Source organism: Chiroxiphia lanceolata, chromosome 14 (genome assembly GCF_009829145.1).
Source record: "Chiroxiphia lanceolata isolate bChiLan1 chromosome 14, bChiLan1.pri, whole genome shotgun sequence".
Classification (NCBI taxonomy): Eukaryota; Metazoa; Chordata; class Aves; order Passeriformes; family Pipridae; genus Chiroxiphia; species Chiroxiphia lanceolata.
Genome location: NC_045650.1, coordinates 14,878,807 through 14,891,810, shown reverse-complemented (window position 1 = coordinate 14,891,810; position 13,004 = coordinate 14,878,807). Strand labels below are relative to the sequence as shown.

The following is a 13,004-nucleotide window of genomic DNA, read 5'->3' as shown; positions in this document are numbered from 1 at the left end:
TGGAAAAAGCAAATGGTGTCTCTGAGCCTGGGTATGGCAGGTGTGGGAGTGAGTATCAGGAGATGATTCGTAGTCGAATCCATAGTCTGGAAAGTTATATGCACACAAAATTGTCTCAATATAGTGTTTGCTTCACTGCTAATAAGGCTGCACGCCAGAAAGAGGACAAGACTAGATCTGCCTGGCATCTGAGCCTGGTTTTCACAGGAGGCAGGACTGGCTCCCATTTACACTGCTGAAAATTCTCTGACAAAAAGCCAGTGGCTAAGACATGTAATGTTAATTACAGATAATGTCGACTGAAATACCTGGAGGAGACAGGCAATAGCTGCAGTCTTTAGAATCCAAAGGGACTTGTCTGAGTGGCATTAATTTTTAACGCTTTAATCAGGATAAAATCCCTCTACAGAGTCTTAAGGGGAGTAGGAGTAGTCTGTTTAATTTTTTGAATATAACCTGAAGGAGAAAGCAATAATTTCAGCAATCTCTAGTGATGACTAAATCCTTAACTGGACAACAGGAAAAACAAACTCCTCAGTTTCACCCAAGACATTTAAAACTAAGCTGAAGCCAGACAGAGAACAGCATTTCCATTATCTTTATAAGCCATTCCGTAAGATTTAATTCTCTCGCATGCTCTTTTTCTTTTTTTTTTTTTTCCTAGCTGAGATTTCATGCTGCCCTGATACACACTAAAGCTGAAAGGCTTTTGCCCAGGGAAAGGCAGGTTTCTCTTCTCTCCTGCTGCTACACTTTTGTACCTGGCTGTGGGGTGAGCCATGCAGGGAGCACCTGCATGGTGTGGAAGGGGAGCAGCAACAGGGGACTCTCTGCACCCCCAGCAGCTCTTCATCCCGCTCTGATAAAACCCTTCCTCGCCAGAACACAATAGTGTGTTAATAACCTTTCACAAGCCAGAGCTGTATTCTACAGGTGTGCGAGGCATATGGCTTCTCCCCTATTAGCAATGCAAATTTAATCAACTGGAATAATATTCAAAGGGTTGGCTCAGCATGAGCCAACAGCCAACAAGCGGTTGTCACTTTTCCCTGCTTTTGACAAACATGAGAAAGATCTTTGATTAAAACTTCAATTCTCCTTAAAACCAATATCCCTTTGAATGAAAGAAAGAGATGTCCTCTAGAAATTCTATTGTATTTCCACTGTCACTTCCCAAAAAACCTGCTTTTTATGTCCAGATTTCAGCAACATCAGAGAGAAAAATCTGTTACCTTCCAATTGAAAAGCAATCCCCGTCACCAAGCGTGCTGTAATTCAGCAAAGTGACAAAGTTCAGGTTGATCTGCATATTTTCCCGTGTGGGACTTTTATTGCATTTCAGTTTAATTTCATATCACGATGCTGTTTGTTGTTCCCTAGCTCTTGTTAACAGCTTCAATATGCTGGATGTCTTCTCCTCTGCCTGTCAAAGGGTGTCAGGTCACTGGATTTATAGACTTCACTACAGAGCAGAAGTCTGGAGTGTTTCGGTGCCCTGCTGGCTACAGCAGCACAGCCTTGATAACCATGGTGGCATTCCTGGGAGGCAGCAGTGTAGTCATCTTTAATTCAGGTTGTATCACAGGTGCCACAACTGAGCAGGAGACTCCCTTCACTGACCCCTTTCCAGCTTAGCAGAGTCCTATGCTGCTGGAAGGGGATGTTCTTGTTCTTCTGGGTACTTTGGGGAGCTTTGCAGTGTTTCTGGGCCAGCATGGGCCCTCCTGCCACACAGAGGACTGGCACTGACCACAGATTACTGATGGAGCTGATATTTTTGTTCTGGCTGACACACCAGGTTTGACCTGATGACACTTCACTGGAGCTCACTGATGTTGGTGAAGACAAGGTCTGATCCTTGTCTCCAAAACAGCTGTACCCACGTCCTGTGGTAGGTAAAACTGCTTCTCTTTTCTTTTTGCCTATGCAAGGCATGTGGTGCTGCACCCCAGGGTGGCCTCCTCTTGTCATCTGTGCAGTCAAAGGAAACTATAGCATCATCTAATTGTGGGAGGGCTACAATACTTCACTTAAAATTTCAGATAATTTTTGTCACTTTATTTTTCATTCACTTAGAAAAGGTAAAATTACCACAGCAGATAATTTTGGTAGTAGTTTTCTCGTGTTCTTGTTCATTAAATGCTGATTGACAAAGTTTTGCTAGCAACTCTACTATTTCAAATAATGGCATCATTTACAGGACTAGAAAAAACTTTTTTATTGAAAGTCCCTTCATCTAAAAGGGCCCTGCATGACACATCCATTTGATCATGAAAAATATCAAAATCTGTCTATTATTGCAAGATGCAGAAGTGGATTCTGTGGTGAATGATAAAGCAGGGCTTGACTTACTCTGTAGCCTTTGTGCTACAGCAGTGAGAGGATTGTATCTATCTGCTGCTTTCCCAGGACTGTCTGGATGCAGTGGCTTGTAAGTCTGGATGCAGTGGCTGAGGTTTGTCTGCGAGATATGAACTTATCAGGCATGTGGAAGCACTGTGAGGAGATGGGACAAACCTGGGTGCCATGTTTCCATGAAGGAAATATGAATACGGCCAGCCTATGGAAAATACAAAGGTAAAACACAAATGCTGGACTTAACAACCAGAGTCCATCTCTGGCAGGAGTGGAGGGATGGCAGGCAGGTCTCTCAGATACTTCTTCTCAGCGTGCTGCTCCCGGGGTTGTTCTGTCCCCGCTGCCTGCTGCTACTGTCGGCATCCCTTCCTTGCTTGGGAAATGGCACATCACTGCCCTGAACCTTGTGGATGGGGTCCCTCACCCTGCCTGAGGCTCTGTGATTTATGCAGGAGCTTGTCTGCAGGCTGTTTGCAGAGTTGTCTGCTGCTGACAAGTTAGTGTTGTGGCCAGAGTATTTCTGGCCCCTGCCAAGTATGTGCAGTGCTTCCTGAGACACAGTCTGCTCCTTGCTTGAGTGTTTGAGTGCTGCCCCTGAGCCCTCGAGTGCCATCACCCTGCCCCTTCACCTGTGTGTGGCATCCAGCCTAATGCTGGTGGTTCATGGGAGGGCTGCTGGGAATTGTCTGAGCACTCCACAGGGCCAGAGGCTGGAGGCTTCTGGGGGCAGGCTGGCACCCGTGGTCTTGGGATGTGCTGTCAGCTCTGCCACCTCCCTGGCAGGGCTGTGGTGATGGTCAGGGCATGTGGGAGGAGGTCGTGACACTGAAGGGCCAGGAACAGACCTCCACCACCATGAGGAGAGTGGGACAGAAGGGTGAGCAATGGTCACAGCTCACAAGGGAGATGCAAGATGCCTCTGGAGCAGGGGAATGCAGGTAAACATCCACTCTCACAGGGGGAAGCAAAGCCCTGGGGCTTCTGATGCATCATCACTCAGGACTGTGGGGAGCAGAGATGGAGTGTTGAGCACAAGCAGTGTTCTCACTGCACTCCACAGGGTGCAGGTCTTGCATGACTTTCACAGAGCTTTTATTTTTGTTTGCCTGGGGAAAAGTACACTTCAGCATCTCTTCTTGTAATGTCGTTTCTTCTTCTAGTAGCCAGACAGGGCAGCATGACTGCCTGAATGTCTGTTGTGATTCTGGGGTTGTGGCTTGGTTTGGGTTTCTTGGTTTTAATAGAACTTGTTCAGCACTGACAAGCAGTGAGCAAAGACTCTTTGGGCACTTTGAATCCCTTGATTGCTGATTTTTGTTTACTTCAACCTCTTGAAAAGCAAAGCACTTCTTATCTCTGTACGGGAGATGAAACCATCTCTTCAGCTGCAGCCTATTTAAAAAGGGTGTTTTTCTGATGCCTGTGTTTCCCCCTGAGAAAACATGAAACACAATGGAAGGAGTTTAAGCAAAAAGCCAAAGTCCTTGGACTGCAAAGGCATCAAAGCTGAGCTACTTTCCTTTGAAAATAGTCTTGGGTGGGCTGTGATTATTCCTAAGTATTTATAATGCCACCCATCAGACAGGTTTTATCCTAACTAATTTTGTCTTACATTTCTTGATGGTTTTATCTATTATTTTTTACTTTTGATGCACTTAGCTAAATAAGCTCAAATATGCTCCCAGGAGTAAATCCATCTCTGGGAGGTGGTGCAACCTGGGACCAAGCTGTGCAGGCAGCCCTCCCCAGGAGCTCAGTCCTCCTCAGCCCAGCAGAGTGGCTTCTGCATTGGTTGTGTGTACCCAGATCTGGGTGTCCTATCAGTGCCACTACCCTGTGTGACCCTCTCTGTGCTCTAAATCCACTCCTAAAGAGCTTTTGCAATAAACTGTCCTCCTGAGCTTGAATGTCTACAAACACAAGTGATTCTGGCTGTTCCCAACACGTTCCTGTTAGCCTCGATCAGGCCAGCACAGTAAGGCAGTTCAGTATTTTGCTTATTTGCATATAGTTGCTTCATTAGACTTTTTCTTTTGTTCAGATTGCTAGTTTTTAGTTTTGAGGTTTTTTTCATTTATATTGCATTTTTGATCTTGTAAATTGGCTGTTGTCAGGATAGCTGAAAGCCAAGAGAAAATAATGGGCCCCAGAACAGAAGCAATGAGATCAGAAGTGAAAAAGGTCCCAGCAAGATAAAAAGTGGAAAAAAAAACATGAGGGGAAGATTTTGTCTCTCTAGCTCACACAAATCAGGAATTTATCCTGCAGGAACCCTTGGTGGTATCAGTGGGGTGAGTATGGTGAGTGTAAGCGTAATCTGACCTACAGAAGAACATGCTTCCAGTTTCCTTGCTTGGAGTTCCTGGACTCCCAGCAGCCTTTCTAAATGATGATGGTTCCCTCTGTCCCTATGCTCCAGGGGTTGGAGGTCTCCAGAGCTACTCTCCATGACTGCATCACACACCTGAGTGGGTGAGTGACATCTCTGCCCATGCATGTTAGCTCTTTCTCATTCCTCTGTAAATGGCAGGGTGCTCTTGTGGGGTTCTGCAGCCCTTTGACAACAATGAAATTCGGATTTGTCCCAAATCCCTCTCACCACCTCTTTTCAGGGAAAATAAACTACTGCTGGAGGTTGGGTTGGTTGCTTGATTGTGTTTGATTGTGTTTGATCTGTAAAATTCCCAAGGACCCTGCTTTTTAGCAGTGGGAGTGCAAAGCCAAGCAAAACCTACTGGGAAAGAGCAGGACTCAACTGGCAGCAAAGGGGGTGGGCTGCACAGTGCATCAGTCTGAACTGCACTGCCCCGTTCCAGCAGTGTGGCTGTGGACTGTCCCCTCTGCCTTGGGGTTGTCTTGCCCTGACACCCTGATCTTGGGTGTCCCTTGCAATCCGCCTCCATTTTGTTGCTCCCATCAGCAGCAACAAATAGTTCACATATATTATTACACCTGCAGAGCAATGGCTGTGGGTTGTGGAAGGGTGCTAGAGGGAGAGCTGAGACTGGGCTCAGCATAGGGAGGCAGAGAAGGAGCCATGCTGTGCTTGATGCTCTCCTGTTGCATCTTCCTGCAGGAAAAGCCATATTTGCCATGCTCTGTGCCTGTGTATTCCTCTCCTCAGAACTGCCAGGTCTAAATTAAATTAAAAGTGGTAGCCTCTAGTAAAGGGCAAGTCAAATCTACATGGGACTCCAAGATGAATGTTTACTCTCTCTTGTGTTCTGGCACCTGGAAAAGGAGATGTTGTCTCGAGGCAACCACTTTGAGGAGGATTCTTCCATCTGTATTGGCTCCTTTATGCCCATGAAACTCAGTGGAGGAGAGACATGATCCCAACAGGTCCCTTCAAGAAAAGTCAGACTGGGCTGTGAGGTACCTATTGCTTGGCTCAGATACTCTGTGATAAAACAAAGGAACAGCACACCTCAGATAGCTGACTGTGGAGTTTGATTCAGTGAGGGCATTAGTGAAAATGGGATTGGAAAAGGGAGCTTTTAGGAAAGTTTAATCTACAGATGGAGATGCAGTGGGTTTTATAGCTTCAGATACAGAGAGCTTCTGACAGCTAAAACAATGAAGAGTGCAAAAACAGTCACTCTAGGAAGTATCCATAACTTCATCAACCAGCCCTTTGTGCCAAAAAGAAGGGAAAACAGGCAAACTGAAAAGAGAAGTGTCACACTGTTACTGCTGGTGAGTGACACAGCTGCTAGATTTATTTAGATCCTGGAAATAATAGCTGCACTGAATGATATACAGCAGGTCTGGGTGATGTATGAATACAACCCAAGCTCGAAAATTTCACAAGACAGTTTTTCAAGGCAGGAATTGTTAAGAGGTGCCCTTTACACATCACCAGCTAAGTGGTGTGTGCTCGCTGTTCAGAGCTACTGTGCCAGTTGGACAGCTGCCAGGCTTGTAATGCTGCTCTAAAAGGGATCACTTGCCATGTGGAGTTTTTGCATTTTCTGTTATCCAAACAGACTCACTTGAATGTTAATTTGTTCCTGGCTGCCAAGGACCCAACTCTGCAAAAAGCTGAACCCTGTGGCTGCTGGAGGGGTTGTTCCCATCCCTCCTCTGCCGGGCTGGGGCTGGAAGCACGTGTTGGGAACGCTGGCTTGCTGCAGTCAGGGATCTGCAATCTGTCATGGGGATGTAAAACATCCAGCCACAAAGGCATTTCCTTCTTTCAAAGTGCAATGCTGTGGCCTTGGGATAAAAACAAAAAAAAAAAAAAAAAAAAGGACAGCAGCTTTTCTCTCTCATGGGAGGTGGCAACTGGAGAGGGCACAGAGGAATACTTGGATAAGAAAAAGCCTCTTGGGATTTGGAGCTGGGCTACCGTGATGTACCCTGGCCCTTGGCCGGAGCCTGACAGGGGACAACAGAGTGACATTGTGAGTGTGGGCATGTCAGGGGTGGGTGATCCAGCCCTGGTGGGCTCAAAGCTAAAGCAACCAGGAGCCTTTCCTGGGCCATCAGCTCATTGCTCCCACAGTGTCTGGGCGCCCAGGTCCTTTAGAAGCAGGTTGGGGATCCCTCTGGCTTGGAGGGGCCCCAGAGACATTCTTGCCATCCTCCTTTTACCTTGTCCTTTTCAAGGTGGCAAAGTAGTAGCCAATGGTCTTGGCCTGGGTTCCAAAAGGAATGTTTGCATCTCCTTTCTAGTTCTTTTCAGTGTTTGCAGTATCTTTTGATGGAAATACATAGATTTTTCCATGTTCATATGGGCAGAAGAAAAGACGACCAGAGGATGTCCTGAGCTGCCTGGAGGCTGGAGATGAGAAGGGAGTGAAATACTGATGGAGACTAAAGCAGATGGGAGAGGACAGCAGTGCAGAGGGTGTGATGGGGGGCAGAGGGTTCCCTCTTGGTGGGGTTAGTGCACAGACAGTGGGATGCAGCCTGTTTAGTATGTCCTGTTGCCAGCCTCAGGCTAGGGCTTTCATTTCTCTGGGCAAGAACAGTGAGAGGACGCCAGGCTGTGGCAGTGGTACCACACTGATGTTTGGTGTGAGACACTGGATCCATGGGGATGCAAGGGAAAGGCTCTGACGTGTTCACTCGTAGGTGTGTAAGCCTTTGGAAAGTCAAAAGGCACAGGCAAATCCCATTATTGGATGGCATGTGTTTGATAAGGGGCTGGGATCTGCACTGAAGCTTCACTGCTTTAACTATAAGGCACCCAAATAGGTTTAAATTTAACTAAATCTTCCTCCTCCTGCTTAATTACTGTATCAACATTTTTGGATGCTTAAAGAAAAATGTAATTTTTTGTTGTCTGTTTTTCGACAAGGAAAAAATGGGAGACTGTTCAAAATGTGATTAAATATTTAAAGCACAGTTTCTATTTAGAAACTGGCACTTTATCAAGTTAAACAACCCATTACGCTCATAATCATGCTCCATCTTTTGGGGCACAATGCCTTTTGCATCTTTTGAAATGAGTATTTGTGTCATCACTCAGCATGCTCTGAGGGGAAATTAATCTTCCATTGCATTGTTTCATTTTACTGCTGACTGAAATAATATTTTCAATATCTTTTTCATTGTTTATTTGCCTTTTTTTTTTTTGACACATGACTTACAGAGGAAATTTGAAAACAAGTCACACAACTGAGATCCCTGATAAGCTTCTTAAACTCCTTAAATATTCAGCTTGAACATTCTGCCATTAGTGTGCTTGGAGTAATTGCTTTTTTCCCACTAGCAGATGCAGTCATTGCAGCTTTGAGAATTGCTGTGATCTTAAGGCTTGTCTGGGGTTAGGTGATCAAACACTTAGAGATGTGGCTTTTGCAAAACAGCAGTGGTCAGTCCTGGGGGATGGAGCCCTTGGAAAGCCCTGTGAAGGCCAGATGGAAGAATTAAATCCTGGACTTCTGTAAGGACCAGTGATGTCAGAGCACATCTCAAACACCAGCGGACAGGTAGGGGATCACAGGCCTGTTGCAGCAGTGGCATCCCAGGTGTGAGAACTGAGGCTGTGCCTTCCCAATCCCAAGGACTGTCTCTGCAGAGTGGGAAGTGAGCACTCTCCCACATTCCATATGCCAAGCAAAGATCCTCTCTGTGCCAGCTGGGTGATCTCTGCAGCACTCAGTTTAGTAAGTGAGGGTACACCTTGGTGAGAAGTGCAGCTGCCATTCATTACCCTTACTGCATGCACAGTAACGGTGATTTGAGCAGAATTCTCTTCCTTTCCAGTGTTACATCAAGGAAAATTTTCCTATTTTTTTACCTCTAAAACTAACAGTGGCAGGCTGCTGTCTCTTTGAATGTAGTGTCTGCTTTATATGACAAGGCTGACTTAGAAAAATGTTGCATTTGTCGACTGCAAACTGTGATAACGTTTTAAAGCCCTGTATCTTTTTGCAAATGTAATATTTTTCATGGAATGACTGCAAGGTGTGGGTTATTTGCATTAAGAGAGTCTCAGTGAATACTTGCAGGTTAATCTTACAGCATATAACATATAACTAGTGCTGTAAAGGATAGTGACTGCAGCAGCAAAGCCATCACTTGCACTTTATGTGTTGGAAGTGATGAGGTGGTATCAACAGAGCAAGCAACTGAGCAAAATTTATTATTGTTTCTGGGCTGGAAGGCAGTTTGATATCTAGATGTAAAAGAAATGTGACCAGATCACATTCTCTGCTCTATGCCTCATACTTGGAACCAGTGCCCAGCTTTTTCAAAGATGTTTCCTGCCACTGCTGACAATTCATTTACCATAACGAGTCCAAGCATCCCCTGGCACTGTAAGTTAGTTCCCACCTATGTCCCAAAAGCCTGAGGGCCGTGTTTTCTCAAAATGAACTCGTCAGAACACATGCTTTCTCTGTCAAGCATTTCCCATGCCAGTTCTTTCCCAGGGGATTACCAAACACAGAGTTGCATCAACTGAGACTGATGTACCTGGTCTTCTGCAGCTCTGCCCTTATCTGAAGTCCTACACTTCAGCAGTGGCTTTACATGTGTCACACGTTTTTATTTTCTTCTTGGGTTTCTTGCTCTTCTGTGGTAGTTCATGTGAGAAGTCTGATCAGCTTGTTGGTGTATGATAAGCAGTTATATACTTAAGATCAACTCCAGGGTCAAAGTCTCTGAGGTTTACTGTAACTGCTGGTATTAATTAAGTTTCTTGTTATCTACTAGTGCCAAGCAAGGGAGCTTCAAAAAATACTCAGAGTACAGACAAAGTCTCTTACACACCTGGTTATGTTTGGTTTCCTTCAGAGCTAACTCCCAGTTCACTGAGTAGGAGGAATATTCACAGGCAATTCTGTAATGTGCTGGCTCTTGGAAACCTGAAATGATGTTTCTTTCCCATAATGTGGGGACAGCATCTATAATCTTACACTGAAATAATGCAATGCATCAGTGGGCTATTCTTTTTTTGCAGAAATGAGTGTTGTTTATTAGGTGAGATATTTCTTCATCCCAAATTTTCAGGGCACAGTTATTTCCTTGGTGAATATGAGTAATTTGCACACATTCTGCTACGTTTCCCATTTGGTTCTGAGGGAAATACTTACAGCATCCAGCCTAGAGGGTTTGTTCCTGAAGCTGACATGACTTAAAATACTAAAGTACTGAGGGAAATACAAGGAATAGGTAAATATAGCTGTTGTTATTGTCAACATTCATAGACTCAATTAGGTGGGAAGTTCAACTATTAACCCAGCACTGGTCCACCACTGAGCCCTGTCTCCAGGTGTCACATCTACATGGGTTTTAAACCCCGACAGGGATGGTAACTCCACCACTTCCCTAAGCAGCCTGTTCCATAACCCTTTCTGTGAAGAATTTCTTCCTAGTATCCAATTTAAACCTCCCGTGACACAACTGGAGGCTATTTCCTCTTGCTCTATTGCTTGTTGCTTGAGAGAAGAGACCAAGCCTCATCACTCCAACCTCCTTTTGGGCAGTTGTAAAGACTGATAAGGTCCCCCTGAGCCTCCTTTTCTCCAGGATAAACACCCCCAGCTCCCTCACCACAGCAAATCTTACACTGTTGTAGAATGCTACTGAACACTGAAATGACAGAGGCGAGGTGAACTGCTAGTAGCGCATTTGCATAGGTGGGAAAACCAAATGAGCACTGTTAAAGCTCATTTCTGTAAAATGTAAAATGTAAAAACCCCAGTGATACAGCAGATTGTAGTAGGTTACAAATTAGGAGAAGCTTAAATATGTATGGATATTTTATAACTCCATCGTAGGATAATTTAAAGCACAGGCCAAGCAGCAGTGAGAAAAGACTTAGGGATATAATTTTTACACAGTGTTTAGTCATATATTAAATGTTTACAATATACCCCTTTCTCAGAACCCAGCCTACAGGGAAGAATATTCTGCTTCTGTGGAAAAGTGCTTGTCTGAGTGAGAAAACAGGTCAGGAGGGGCTTATTTACCCTCCATGAAAAGATATTGTGATGCTTGCTAGGAGGGGCAGGTACGAGGGGGCCATCTAGAATAGTTGGATATGACTCCAGGTAGTGACTGGAGGTCATAAATAAATAAAATCAATAAATAAGTAGCATCCTGGAATTTGTTCCCAACACTGAATATGTTGTAAATTGGGTGCTGAAGCAGGAGATGTGTGTGCCTGTAAAACAAGCCCAGCTATGAAGAGAACTGTGTGCAGAGATGTGCTTGCAACTGTGATTCAGTTGTACACAGGAGGTGGGGTGGGGTGGGGTTGTGATGCCTCCCATATGCTCTTACCTCCTGTTCTCCTGCTACCTGTGGTGATCTTCCAAGTAGATTTACTTCCTAAATAAAAAATACTGGACAGTAAATGTAAATTGCTGTATAATTTACTCACTCCTGCTGTGTTTACCATAAACCTTGGATAAGAATAGTTGTACATTTAGGAAGCCTGACTGCCTCCTAAATCACGAGAACAAGAGATTCTATTGGGTGATAAATACTGCAAATTAAAGCATTCATTTCTTGTCAATGTTCAACAATTTCAGACTGGCCATGATTTTCCTTTATTTTCACAGGTACCAAAGTGGGGCACTTAATAGAACGATAACCTCGGTGCTTGCCCAGTCAGGGTTGGAAAGCACACAGAGCCTTGTCTTTCTGTTGAACTCTGTAAACCCAGATCTAACCTATTGTACCATTGCAGATGCAACTTGCTTTTTCTTTGTTGAAGGGACAACATAACCGGGCCTTTCTTACCCAACAGTGCAACTGAAGGACCTGCTGTGCTGCACCTGGATGTGGTGGAAAGTTCGATGGCTTCAGCAGCTCTGAACTGCACTCCAGCTGCCCAGCATGATGTCTGCTTAAAAGAGCAGCTGTGCAACCAGGGAACACACCTGATTATTTCCTGATCAGGGCTGCCCTGCGTAAAGGTACGCTGCTATTTTAAACCCCTGTCACTGCAGTGGTGTGGATGTGTTGTAACTGTCTGCTCTTCTTTTCGTCTGTCTGTCACCGGATGGCTGTTGTTGATGATTTATAGGATGATATTTCAGACCTCATTAACCAGCATAAGAGCATCTATGTGCTAATTTCATCCTGTCAAATATTATTTGTGATAAACATGCTGGTAGTTTCACCCAGTGGGGTTTATTGACTAAAACAGCAATGAGGCAGTGCCCACACACTGATCTGGTGGGTCTGTCATTAGTGAGCAGGCTGGTGGATACAGCCCTGCTCAGCCATCATGTGCTTGTGGAACCAGCCCTGCTCAGCATCTGTCAGATGAGAGAGCCTCATTCAGCAATCCCTGCTACTGTCAATGGAAAGGTAACACTTGAAGCCCTCCTTTTCCCCAGTAATTTCCAGCATCTTTAAAAGCAGACTCATAGCACAGCTCCATATGTGGGTATTTTCTTTTTATCTTAAAGCTCACACCAGCATTCGTAGCTCAGGCAACAAAATGTTATTTATTTCAAGAGCAACTGAGGTACCATCTGTCAGCAAAACAAGAAAAATAGCACTTTCTGAGGGCACAGCTGGTCTCCCGGCTCCTGGCTTTGGGTGCTGGGACCCAACTTTCCTTTCAGTAATGCTCCACGCTTGCTCCAAACTATGGAATGATTGGGGGTGACACCCTCAACATACTTGTTTTTCTCTGTGCTACCACAGACTACTTTTGATGTGTGGTTTCTAGAGAAGATTCAGGAAGCAAGGCTAGGTTATTAATCCCGTGTTCCTATTCAGGGCAAATTGCTTTTGCCAGGAAAGGTTACGTTAAAACAGTACTTGTCTTAAAGCCAGCTCCAGAGAGGCCAAAATCAGTGAGCAGAAACTCCAGAGAGCAACAAGGCTACAGGACAGACTCCACTCTGTTTCCTGGCTGGTGAGGCTGAATACAGACAGCATCCCTGGCAGCTTAGGATGAGACTTCATTTTTCTCTATTCCAAAATAACTACAGCCCGTATGGCATTTGCTGACACTTGTAAAACTAGAAAATGATCCAACTTCCCTGCAATGGGAGTGCTGGGGTCAAAGAAAGAAGGTGATGCTGGAGAAGGCTGTACATGCAGGGCTGAGGATAGGTGAGGTACCTGTGAGATCCAGCCTGTAAAGCTATAGGGGAAAGCTTCTGGAGAGTACTGTTTCCTCTACAGGCTGCTGGTGGGGACACCTGCAGCAAGAGCACCTTCACCATATCTTA

The 13,004-nt window shown here is 45.0% G+C and overlaps 1 long non-coding RNA gene across 1 annotated transcript in view; it reads left to right on the top strand.

The window, feature by feature from the left end:
• The first annotated feature begins 11,546 nt into the window (after nt 1-11,546).
• The window catches only part of LOC116793846, a 36,987-nt gene continuing 35,529 nt past the window's right edge, over nt 11,547-13,004 (top strand). Inside the window, exon 1 of the long non-coding RNA XR_004359606.1 lies at nt 11,547-11,732. This is a non-coding gene — a long non-coding RNA (uncharacterized LOC116793846). The remainder of the gene's footprint in view (nt 11,733-13,004) is intronic.